Source organism: Pelophylax lessonae (assembly GCF_965119305.1).
Source record: "Pelophylax lessonae genome assembly, chromosome: 1".
Lineage (NCBI taxonomy): Eukaryota > Metazoa > Chordata > Amphibia > Anura > Ranidae > Pelophylax > Pelophylax lessonae.
The window spans coordinates 151,609,463-151,623,569 of NC_138768.1; positions in this window are offsets into that span (position 1 = coordinate 151,609,463).

The window sequence follows — 14,107 nt, forward strand, 5'->3', positions numbered from 1 at the left end:
TATGTCTTCTCCATCCCTTCATACTGGGTGCATGACAGAGGAGAGGAGGAATGGGATACACCAGGAAGACATGTCTTCTCCATTCCTTCATACTGGGTGTATGTCAGAGGAGAGGAGGAATGAGATACACCAGGAGGACATATCTTCTCCATCCCTTCATATTGGGTGTATGGCAGAGGAGAGGAGGGATAGGATACACCAAGAGGACATGTCTTCTCCATCTCTTCATACTGGGTGTATGGCAGAGGAGAGGAGGAATGGGATACACCAGGAGGACCTGTCTTCTCCATCCCTTCATACTGGGTGTATGGCAGAGGAGAGGAGGGATAGGATACACCAGAAGGACATGTCTTCTCCATTCCTTCATACTGGGTGTATGGCAGAGGAGAGGAGGGATAGGATACACCAGGAGGACATGTCTTCTCCATCCCTTCATACTGGGTGTATGGCAGAGGAGAGGAGGAATGGGATACACCAGGAGGACATCTCTTCTCCATCCCTTCATACTGGGTGCATGGCAGAGGAGAGTAGGGATAGGATACACAAAGAGGACATGTCTTCTCCATCCCTTATCCCTTCATACTAGGTGTATGGCAGAGGAGAGGAGGGATAGAATACACCAAGAGGACATGTCTTCTCCATCCCTTCATACTGGGTGTATGGCAGAGGAGAGGAGGAATATGTCTTCTCCATCCCTTCATACTGGGTGTATGCCAGAGAAGAGGAGGAATGGGATACACCAGGAGGACATGTCTTCTCCATCCCTTCATACTGGGTGTATGGCAAAGGAGAGGAGGAATGGGATACACCAGGAGGACATTTCTTCTCCATTGCTTCATACTGGGTGTATGGCAGAGGAGAGGAGGAATGAGATACACCAGGAGGACATGTCTTCGCCATTCATTCATACTGGGTGCATGACAGAGGAGAGGAGGGATAGGATACACCAAGAGGACATGTCTTCTCCATCTCTTCATACTGGGTGTATGGCAGAGGAGAGGAGGAATGGGATACACCAGGAGGACATGTCTTCTCCATCCCTTCATACTGGGTGTATGGCAGAGGAGAGGAGGGATAGGATACACCAGGAGGACATGTCTTCTCCATCCCTTCATACTGGGTGTATGGCAGAGGAGAGGAGGAAAATGTCTTCTCCATCCCTTCATACTGGGTGTATGCCAGAGAAGAGGAGGAATGGGATACACCAGGAGGACATGTCTTCTCCATCCCTTCATACTGGGTGTATGGCAGAGGAGAGGAGGGATAGGATACACCAGGAGGACATGTCTTCTCCATCCCTTCATACTGGGTGTATGGCAGAGGAGAGGAGGGATAGGATACACCAGGAGGACATGTCTTCTCCATTCCTTCATACTGGGTGTATGGCAGAGGAGAGGAGGGATAGGATACACCAGGAGGACATGTCTTCTCCATCCCTTCATACTGGGTGTATGGCAGAGGAGAGGAGGGATAGGATACACCAGGAGGACATGTCTTCTCCATCCCTTCATACTGGGTGTATGGCAGAGGAGAGGAGGGATAGGATACACCAGGAGGACATGTCTTCTCCATCCCTTCATACTGGGTGCATGGCAGAGGAGAGTAGGGATAGGATACACAAAGAGGACATGTCTTCTCCATTCCTTATCCCTTCATACTAGGTGTATGGCAGAGGAGAGGAGGGATAGAATACACCAAGATGACATGTCTTCTCCATCCCTTCATACTGGGTGTATGGCAGAGGAGAGGAGGAATATGTCTTCTCCATCCCTTCATACTGGGTGCATGACAGAGGAGAGGAGGAATGGGATACACCAGGAAGACATGTCTTCTCCATTCCTTCATACTGGGTGTATGTCAGAGGAGAGGAGGAATGAGATACACCAGGAGGACATATCTTCTCCATCCCTTCATATTGGGTGTATGGCAGAGGAGAGGAGGGATAGGATACACCAAGAGGACATGTCTTCTCCATCTCTTCATACTGGGTGTATGGCAGAGGAGAGGAGGAATGGGATACACCAGGAGGAAATGTCTTCTCCATCCCTTCATACTGGGTGTATGGCAGAGGAGAGGAGGGATAGGATACACCAGAAGGACATGTCTTCTCCATTCCTTCATACTGGGTGTATGGCAGAGGAGAGGAGGGATAGGATACACCAGGAGGACATGTCTTCTCCATCCCTTCATACTGGGTGTATGGCAGAGGAGAGGAGGAATGGGATACACCAGGAGGACATCTCTTCTCCATCCCTTCATACTGGGTGCATGGCAGAGGAGAGTAGGGATAGGATACACAAAGAGGACATGTCTTCTCCATCCCTTATCCCTTCATACTAGGTGTATGGCAGAGGAGAGGAGGGATAGAATACACCAAGAGGACATGTCTTCTCCATCCCTTCATACTGGGTGTATGGCAGAGGAGAGAAGGAATATGTCTTCTCCATCCCTTCATACTGGGCGTATGCCAGAGAAGAGGAGGAATGGGATACACCAGGAGGACATGTCTTCTCCATCCCTTCATACTGGGTGTATGGCAAAGGAGAGGAGGAATGGGATACACCAGGAGGACATTTCTTCTCCATTGCTTCATACTGGGTGTATGGCAGAGGAGAGGAGGAATGAGATACACCAGGAGGACATGTCTTCGCCATTCATTCATACTGGGTGCATGACAGAGGAGAGGAGGAATGGGATACACCAGGAAGACATCTCTTCTCCATTCCTTCATACTGGGTGTATGTCAGAGGAGAGGAGGAATGAGATACACCAGGAGGACATATCTTCTCCATCCCTTCATATTGGGTGTATGGCAGAGGAGAGGAGGGATAGGATACACCAAGAGGACATGTCTTCTCCATCTCTTCATACTGGGTGTATGGCAGAGGAGAGGAGGAATGGGATACACCAGGAGGACATGTCTTCTCCATCCCTTCATACTGGATGTATGGCAGAGGAGAGGAGGGATAGGATACACCAGGAGGACATGTCTTCTCCATTCCTTCATACTGGGTGTATGGCAGAGGAGAGGAGGGATAGGATACACCAGGAGGACATGTCTTCTCCATCTCTTCATACTGGGTGTATGGCAGAGGAGAGGAGGGATAGGATACACCAGGAGGGCACGTCTTCTCCATCCCTTCATACTGGGTGTATGGAAGAGGAGAGGAGGAAAATGTCTTCTCCATCCCTTCATACTGGGTGTATGGCAGAGGAGAGGAGGGATAGGATACACCAGGAGGACATGTCTTCTCCATCTCTTCATACTGGGTGTATGCCAGAGAAGAGGAGGAATGGGATACACCAGGAGGACATGTCTTCTCCATCCCTTCATACTGGGTGTATGGCAGAGGAGAGGAGGGATAGGATACACCAGGAGGACATGTCTTCTCCATCTCTTCATACTGGGTGTATGGCAGAGGAGAGGAGGAATGGGATACACCAGGAGGACATGTCTTCTCCATCCCTTCATACTGGGTGTATGGCAGAGGAGAGGAGGGATAGGATACACCAGAAGGACATGTCTTCTCCATTCCTTCATACTGGGTGTATGGCAGAGGAGAGGAGGGATAGGATACACCAGGAGGACATGTCTTCTCCATCCCTTCATACTGGGTGTATGGCAGAGGAGAGGAGGGATAGGATACACCAGGAGGACATGTCTTCTCCATCCCTTCATACTGGGTGTATGGCAGAGGAGAGGAGAGATAGGATACACCAAGAGGACATGTCTTCTCCATCCCTTCATACTGGGTGTATGGCAGAGGAGAGGAGGAAAATGTCTTCTCCATCCCTTCATACTGGGTGTATGCCAGAGAAGAGGAGGAATGGGATACACCAGGAGGACATGTCTTCTCCATCCCTTCATACTGGGTGTATGGCAGAGGAGAGAAGGAATGGGATACACCAGGAGGACATGTCTTCTTTATCCCTTCATACTGGGTGTATGGTAGAGTAGGGATAGGATACACAAAGAGGACATGTCTTCTCCATCCCTTCATCCTGGGTGTATGGCAGAGGAGAGGAGGAATGTGATACACCAGGAGTACATGTCTTCTCCATTCATTCATACTGGGTGCATGACAGAGGAGAGGAGGAATGGGATACACCAGGAAGACATCTCTTCTCCATTCCTTCATACTGGGTGCATGACAGAGGAGAGGAGGAATGGGATACACCAGGAAGACATCTCTTCTCCATTCCTTCATACTGGGTGTATGGCAGAGGAGAGGAGGAATGGGATACATCAGGAGGACATGTCTTCTCCATCCCTTCATACTGGCTGTATGGCAGAGGAGAGGAGGGATAGGATACACCAGGAGGACATGTCTTCTCCATTCCTTCATACTGGGTGTATGGCAGAGGAGAGGAGGAATGTGATACACCAGGAGGACATATCTTCTCCATCCCTTCATATTGGGTGTATGACAGAGGAGAGGAGGGATAGGATACACCAGGAGGACATGTCTTCTCCATTCCTTCATACTGGGTGTATGGCAGAGAAGAGGAGGGATAGGATACACCAGAAGAACATGTCTTCTCCATCCCTTCATATTGGGTGTATGGCAGAGAAGAGGAGGGATAGGATACACCAGGAGGACATCTCTTCTCCATCCCTTCATACTGGGTGTATGGCAGAGTAGAGGAGGAATGGGATACACCAGGAGGACATCTCTTCTCCATCCCTTCATACTGGGTGTATGGCAGAGGAGAGGAGGGATAGGATACACCAGGAGGACATGTCTTCTCCATCCCTTCATACTGGGTGTATGGCAGAGGAGAGGAGGGATAGGATACACCAGGAGGACATGTCTTCTCCATCCCTTCATACTGGATGCATGACAGAGGAGAGGAGGAATGGGATACACCTGGAAGACATGTCTTCTGGGATACACCAGGAGGACATATCTTCTCCATCCCTTCATACTGGGTGTATGGCAGAGGAGAGGAGGGATAGGATACACCAGGAGGACATGTCTTCTCCATTCCTTCATACTGGGTGTATGGCAGAGGAGAGGAGGGATAGGATACACCAGGAGGACATGTCTTCTCCATCCCTTCATACTGGGTGTATGGCAGAGGAGAGGAGGGATAGGATACACCAGGAGGACATGTCTTCTCCATCCCTTCATACTGGGTGTATGGCAGAGGAGAGGAGGGATAGGATACACCAGGAGGACATGTCTTCTCCATCCCTTCATACTGGGTGCATGGCAGAGGAGAGTAGGGATAGGATACACAAAGAGGACATGTCTTCTCCATTCCTTATCCCTTCATACTAGGTGTATGGCAGAGGAGAGGAGGGATAGAATACACCAAGATGACATGTCTTCTCCATCCCTTCATACTGGGTGTATGGCAGAGGAGAGGAGGAATATGTCTTCTCCATCCCTTCATACTGGGTGCATGACAGAGGAGAGGAGGAATGGGATACACCAGGAAGACATGTCTTCTCCATTCCTTCATACTGGGTGTATGTCAGAGGAGAGGAGGAATGAGATACACCAGGAGGACATATCTTCTCCATCCCTTCATATTGGGTGTATGGCAGAGGAGAGGAGGGATAGGATACACCAAGAGGACATGTCTTCTCCATCTCTTCATACTGGGTGTATGGCAGAGGAGAGGAGGAATGGGATACACCAGGAGGAAATGTCTTCTCCATCCCTTCATACTGGGTGTATGGCAGAGGAGAGGAGGGATAGGATACACCAGAAGGACATGTCTTCTCCATTCCTTCATACTGGGTGTATGGCAGAGGAGAGGAGGGATAGGATACACCAGGAGGACATGTCTTCTCCATCCCTTCATACTGGGTGTATGGCAGAGGAGAGGAGGAATGGGATACACCAGGAGGACATCTCTTCTCCATCCCTTCATACTGGGTGCATGGCAGAGGAGAGTAGGGATAGGATACACAAAGAGGACATGTCTTCTCCATCCCTTATCCCTTCATACTAGGTGTATGGCAGAGGAGAGGAGGGATAGAATACACCAAGAGGACATGTCTTCTCCATCCCTTCATACTGGGTGTATGGCAGAGGAGAGAAGGAATATGTCTTCTCCATCCCTTCATACTGGGCGTATGCCAGAGAAGAGGAGGAATGGGATACACCAGGAGGACATGTCTTCTCCATCCCTTCATACTGGGTGTATGGCAAAGGAGAGGAGGAATGGGATACACCAGGAGGACATTTCTTCTCCATTGCTTCATACTGGGTGTATGGCAGAGGAGAGGAGGAATGAGATACACCAGGAGGACATGTCTTCGCCATTCATTCATACTGGGTGCATGACAGAGGAGAGGAGGAATGGGATACACCAGGAAGACATCTCTTCTCCATTCCTTCATACTGGGTGTATGTCAGAGGAGAGGAGGAATGAGATACACCAGGAGGACATATCTTCTCCATCCCTTCATATTGGGTGTATGGCAGAGGAGAGGAGGGATAGGATACACCAAGAGGACATGTCTTCTCCATCTCTTCATACTGGGTGTATGGCAGAGGAGAGGAGGAATGGGATACACCAGGAGGACATGTCTTCTCCATCCCTTCATACTGGATGTATGGCAGAGGAGAGGAGGGATAGGATACACCAGGAGGACATGTCTTCTCCATTCCTTCATACTGGGTGTATGGCAGAGGAGAGGAGGGATAGGATACACCAGGAGGACATGTCTTCTCCATCTCTTCATACTGGGTGTATGGCAGAGGAGAGGAGGGATAGGATACACCAGGAGGGCACGTCTTCTCCATCCCTTCATACTGGGTGTATGGAAGAGGAGAGGAGGAAAATGTCTTCTCCATCCCTTCATACTGGGTGTATGGCAGAGGAGAGGAGGGATAGGATACACCAGGAGGACATGTCTTCTCCATCTCTTCATACTGGGTGTATGCCAGAGAAGAGGAGGAATGGGATACACCAGGAGGACATGTCTTCTCCATCCCTTCATACTGGGTGTATGGCAGAGGAGAGGAGGGATAGGATACACCAGGAGGACATGTCTTCTCCATCTCTTCATACTGGGTGTATGGCAGAGGAGAGGAGGAATGGGATACACCAGGAGGACATGTCTTCTCCATCCCTTCATACTGGGTGTATGGCAGAGGAGAGGAGGGATAGGATACACCAGAAGGACATGTCTTCTCCATTCCTTCATACTGGGTGTATGGCAGAGGAGAGGAGGGATAGGATACACCAGGAGGACATGTCTTCTCCATCCCTTCATACTGGGTGTATGGCAGAGGAGAGGAGGGATAGGATACACCAGGAGGACATGTCTTCTCCATCCCTTCATACTGGGTGTATGGCAGAGGAGAGGAGAGATAGGATACACCAAGAGGACATGTCTTCTCCATCTCTTCATACTGGGTGTATGGCAGAGGAGAGGAGGAAAATGTCTTCTCCATCCCTTCATACTGGGTGTATGCCAGAGAAGAGGAGGAATGGGATACACCAGGAGGACATGTCTTCTCCATCCCTTCATACTGGGTGTATGGCAGAGGAGAGAAGGAATGGGATACACCAGGAGGACATGTCTTCTTTATCCTTTCATACTGGGTGTATGGTAGAGTAGGGATAGGATACACAAAGAGGACATGTCTTCTCCATCCCTTCATACTGGGTGTATGGCAGAGGAGAGGAGGAATGTGATACACCAGGAGTACATGTCTTCTCCATTCATTCATACTGGGTGCATGACAGAGGAGAGGAGGAATGGGATACACCAGGAAGACATCTCTTCTCCATTCCTTCATACTGGGTGCATGACAGAGGAGAGGAGGAATGGGATACACCAGGAAGACATCTCTTCTCCATTCCTTCATACTGGGTGTATGGCAGAGGAGAGGAGGAATGGGATACATCAGGAGGACATGTCTTCTCCATCCCTTCATACTGGCTGTATGGCAGAGGAGAGGAGGGATAGGATACACCAGGAGGACATGTCTTCTCCATTCCTTCATACTGGGTGTATGGCAGAGGAGAGGAGGAATGTGATACACCAGGAGGACATATCTTCTCCATCCCTTCATATTGGGTGTATGACAGAGGAGAGGAGGGATAGGATACACCAGGAGGACATGTCTTCTCCATTCCTTCATACTGGGTGTATGGCAGAGAAGAGGAGGGATAGGATACACCAGAAGAACATGTCTTCTCCATCCCTTCATATTGGGTGTATGGCAGAGAAGAGGAGGGATAGGATACACCAGGAGGACATCTCTTCTCCATCCCTTCATACTGGGTGTATGGCAGAGTAGAGGAGGAATGGGATACACCAGGAGGACATCTCTTCTCCATCCCTTCATACTGGGTGTATGGCAGAGGAGAGGAGGGATAGGATACACCAGGAGGACATGTCTTCTCCATCCCTTCATACTGGGTGTATGGCAGAGGAGAGGAGGGATAGGATACACCAGGAGGACATGTCTTCTCCATCCCTTCATACTGGATGCATGACAGAGGAGAGGAGGAATGGGATACACCTGGAAGACATGTCTTCTGGGATACACCAGGAGGACATATCTTCTCCATCCCTTCATACTGGGTGTATGGCAGAGGAGAATAGGGATAGGATACACCAGGAGGACATGGCTTCTCCATCCCTTCATACTGGGTGTATGGGAGAGGAGAGATAAGATACACCAGGAGAATATGGCTTCTACATCCCTTCATACTGAGTCTATGGCAGAGGAGAGGAAGATAAGATACACCAGGAGGACATGTCTTCCCCATCCCTTCGTACTGGGTGTATGGCAGAAGAGAATAGGGAAAGGATACACCAGGAGGACATGTCTTCTTATTCCCTTTATGCTGGGTGTATGGCAGAGGAGAGGAGGGATAGGATACACCAGGAGGATATGTCTTCTCATTTCCTTCATACTGGGTGCATGACAGAGGAGAGGAGGAATAGAAAACACCAGGACATGACTTCTCCATCTCTTCATACTGGGTGTATGGCAGAGGAGACAAAGGATAGGATACACCAGGAGGACATGACTTCTTCAACCCTTCATACTGGGTGTATGACAGAGGAGAGGAGGGATAGGATACACCAGGAGGACGTGACTTCTCCATCTCTTCATGCTGGGTGCATGGCAGAGGAGACTAAGGATAGGATACACCAGGAGGACATGACTTCTCCATCCCTTCATACTGGGTGTATGGCAGGGGAGAATAGGGAAAGGATACACGAGTACATGGCTTCTCCATCCCTTCATACTGGGTGTATGGCAGAGGATAATATTGGGTGTATAGCAAAGGGAACATCATGTCCCAGACTGTATGTGGCAGACAAAAGGAGAGCGATAAGCGATAAGCAGAAGGGATACCATATCTCTCTTTCCTCCTCTTTCCTTTATAATAGTGGTGGGGAAGAGGATAAGTTACAGTATCTCACAAAAGTGAGAACACCCCTAACATTTTTGTAAAGATTTTTTTATATCTTCATGTGACAACACTGACGAAATTACACTTTGCTACAAAGTAAAGTAGTGAGTGTACAGCTTGTATAACAGTGTAAATTTGCTCAAAAATAACTCAAAATAACTCAACACACTCAAAATAACTCAACACACAGCCATTAATGCCTAAACTGCTGGCAACAAAAGTGAGTACACCCCTAAGTGAACATGTCCAAATTGGGCCCTAAAGTGTCAATATTTTGTGTGGCCACCATTATTTTCCAGCACTGCCTTAAGCCTCTTGGGCATGGAGTTCACCAGAGCTTCACAGGTTGCCACTGGAGTCCTCATTCACTTCTCCATGATGAAATCACAGAGCTGGTGGATGTTAGCAACCTTGTGCCTATACACCTTCCGTTTGAGGATGCTCAATAGGGTTTAGGTCTGTAGACATGCTAGGCCAGTCCATCACCTCTACCCTCAGCTTCTTTAGCAAGGCAATGGTCATCTTGGAGGTGTGTTTCGGTCATTATCATGTTGGAATACTGCCCTGCGGCCCAGTCTCCAAAGGGAGGGGATCATGCTCTGCTTCAGTATTTCACAGTACATGTTAGCATTCATGGTTCCCTCAATGAACTGTATCTCCCCAGTGCTGACAGCACTTATGCAGCCCCAGAGTATGACACTTCCCCCACCATGCTTGACTGTAGGCAAGACACACACGTTTGACACCATCTGAACCAAATAATTTTATCTTGGCCTCATCAGACCACAGGACATGGTTCAAGTAGTCCATGTCCTTAGTCTGCTTGTCCTCAGCAAACTGTTTGCAGGCTCTCTTGTGCATCATCTTTAAAAGAGGTTTCCTTCTGGGACAACAGCCATGCAGACCAATTTGATGCAGTGTGCAGCGTATGGTCTGAGCACTGACAGGCTGACCCCTCACCTCTTCAACCTCTGCAGCAATGCTGGCAGCACTCATTCATCTACAGTATTTCCCAAAGACAACCTCTAGATATGAAGCTGAGCACGTGCACTCAACTTCTTTGGTTGACCATGGCGAGGCCTGTTCTGAGTGGAACCTGTCCTGTTAAACCGCTATATGGTCTTGGCCACCATGCTGCGGCTCAGTTTCAGGGTCTTGGCAACCTTCCTATAGCCTAGGCTTTATGTAGAGCAACAATTCTTTTTTTCAGATCCCCAGGAAGTTCTTTGCCATGAGGTGCCATGTTGAACTTCCAGTGACCGGTATGAGAGACTGAAAGCGATAACACCAAATTTAACACACCTGCTCCCCATTCACACTTGAGACTTTCTAACACTAACGAGTCACATGACACCAGGGAGAGAAAATTACTAATTGGGCCCAATTTGCACATTTTCACTTATTGGTGTACTCACTTTTGTTGCCAGAGGTTTAGACATTAATGGCTGTGTGTTGAGTTATTTTGAGTGGACAGAAAAAGTACACTGTTATACAAGCTGTACACTCACTACTTTACATTGTAGCAAAGTGTCATTTCTTCAGTGTTGTCACATGAAAAAATATAATAAAATATTTACAAAAATGTTAGGGGTGTACTCACTTTTGTGAGATACTGTATATCTCAGGGGCTGTGAAATCAGACTTGCTATTTTTCTCTATTAATGGCCTAGATTCAGCATTATGGGAGGAGTTACAGCAGCAATGCTTTCACAGAGTTAAAACATATTTGCATAGCAGACTGTGGTAAGGGGGAGCACCTAATAAAGGTGCAGTACTCACCTTCTGGTCAGTGTCGGATGATGGCTTCCACCCAACACGACAGTCCACCAAGAAACGAAGATTTGCTAGTAATACTTTTTTTTACCATTTATAACCCATCTCCATCTTAATTTACTAGAAATAATTTCTCTTACGTTCACTGACGGATACAGCTGCTCTTCTTTATCAATGACAAGACAGCATTTTATAGCCCCACCTACAGGAGTAGGACACTAGGCAGAAAAAGACTCGGCACCTCCTATGGGCAGTCCTCTCTGGGCATAAAAACCCCTCTCTGCTATAGGCTTCCATTCTTTTCTGCCTATTGTCTTCAGGATTATGGACTTTGTTGTTCTGCTGGGATGTGCGGTCCCACAGTTTTTTCCCCTGTTAATGGACTTTTGGCTTTTTTCCTGCAGAGATCAACAGTCTGGCTGGGCAACGGGCTGGATAATCTAAATCCAGTGGTCACTCCAATCTGCGAGCGCGTGCAGACCGTTTGCTTCGTGCTTGGTCAGCCGTGATGATACCCCACAGACCGGGATGACCAGCAAGTTAAATGTCTCGCAGAGACACATATGACCAGGCGCCTTCAGTCCATGTCACATTACTACCTCTGGCCGACAGCCGCCCCACTTCGGTAGAGAGGGGGATCTGTCACGGGAGCCTTACCCACATGCTACACTGGACTGGTAAGTAGCATTGCCCTATCCCTTCCATCTCTGGACATGGTTTGGGGCGCGGGTACTCCTTGGGGTGGTCGGTCCCGTGGGGTCTACTGACCTTGCAGTGGTCTACTTCCCCTCTCCTGACCTTGTGGTGGTCTACTTCCCCCCTCCTAACCTTGCGGTGGTCTACTACCCGCCCCCCGAGACATGGGGATTGGCCACAGCGCTAGGGATCACTTGTCCTACCTGGGTCTTGCTGCCCCCTCAGGATCAAGGGTATCCAGAACCAACTGGGAAAAAGACAAAAGAAAAGGGGCGCACCGACCTAGTGCATTAAAACTAAAACCATTTATTAAAATTTTAAAAGTATGTAGTATACTCACAAAGCAGGTGTGAATGTACACACATCAACATAATGTACATAAAATCTCCAAGGTAGCCAAGGTCCCACACGAAGCTGAATGGCATGCAGTGTGCCGTATGGGGCTGCTGTGGCTCGGGCAAATGCTAATGGATGCATCCCAACAATAATTACAACAATTGTGTTAGTAGTAGTACTGTCAGTGGCCATTGCATTGCCATTAGTCGCAGACGGCCAAACCAGGACAGGCCATAGAAAACAGAGAGACCCGCATGATCAAACTGGATGCACATACATATTCAGCATAATATATGATAGCTAAGGAGAATATGTCTCCATGGGGACATATAGAATGATGAGAGCAAATGCTATCCCCTTGCAAAAATATGTATGTGCTAATGTGAAAGGGGAAAAGAAGACATACACAAAACCAAAAAGCTGCAAAGAGGACATGTTGCATGGCAGAGAGTCCGTTCTGAGCAAATGACCATGAGTGTGTATCTACCGGTCCATGGTCACCCTTGGGCCCTAAAGAACGTAGCGGTAGTGGGCGGAAGTGACGTAGGATGCGGTGGAACGCATCCACCCACACTTCCGGTTCCTGGCTTCTGGGTGCGGGCTGGCGTGCGTTCCAAAGGGACAGCACTGCCATGCAGACATGGATCATCTTCGGTCTGCCAACCACATCACCAATGCCTACTGTAGAAGGACAGGCACCCCATATGAACAAGCCATATGTGCATAGGTGTACATGCACAAGCTACTCTGACTGTCCTAAAGGTTCACTATCACATCATCATGTACTGTGTAACCATGGATAAGGTATACCTCTTAGTATTCAAGGTCTGGATATTAGACATTTGTATGACTTTATTTGCTATTGTATAGGATGTACAAGAATGAGTGTTTGGAAAATCCATATTAATCCATATGTATCTATATTATCTAATGTCAATTTTTTATTCCCTTCTCTATGTTCTAAATGAAGTCTTTCATAAGCTGCTTTTTTGTACTGCTGATGACACAGTTTGGCTTGGCCTCGGAAGGTGGGTGTTTTTGGCCTAGGCGGGTCATTCATCCATCTCCCCGCCCATTTACCCTTGTCCTCTTCCCCCCCCCTTTTTGGGGCGGGACAGGAAGGGGTGTGGTCAAGCTCCCATCTAATCCCTGGCCTGTCCAGAGTGTGGTCCAGCAGCAACTTTTTGGCTCTGAGGAAGGGGGCTCGCCCCTGAAACGTGTCAGCCAAGCCACAGCAGCCCCATACAGCACACTGCATGCCATTCAGCTTCGTGTGGGACCTTGGCTACCTTGGAGATTTTATGTACATTATGTTGATGTGTGTACATTCACACCTGCTTTGTGAGTATACTACATACTTTTAAAATTTTAATAAATGGTTTTAGTAGTAATGCACTAGGTCGGTGCGCCCCTTTTCTGTCAAGGGGGTAAAACCTTCTGGAGCTGAAGTGGTTAAGCTGAAATTAATTTTGTTCGGTGGTGGCCCTACTTCAACAGGGAGATTTTTTTTTCCCCTTTTGGGCATCCGCAGACATCAAGGATGTTTACCTGCACTTCCCCCATCTGTGATGGACATCAACGTACCCTACGATTTTTTATCTGGGATGCACATTATCAATTTGTAGCTCTGCTGTTCGGTCTGGCCTCCACTTCCCTGGTGTTTGTCAAGGTCTTGGTCCCGGTCCTGGTCTTGCTGAGACAACGTGGGATCGCTGTGTTACGTGGTCGACTTGCTCCTCTGAGCAGAGTCTTGCTCGTCCCTGTTGGACATGGTGCAGTTCACTATGCATCCCCTCTGGGACATCAGTGGATCCTGCACCTCAGGAAGTCTGCATTGACCCCTTCCTAGCACTTTGAGTTTTTGGGGCTGCTCCTTGATTTGGGGAGTCCTGTGATCTGATTTGGCTCA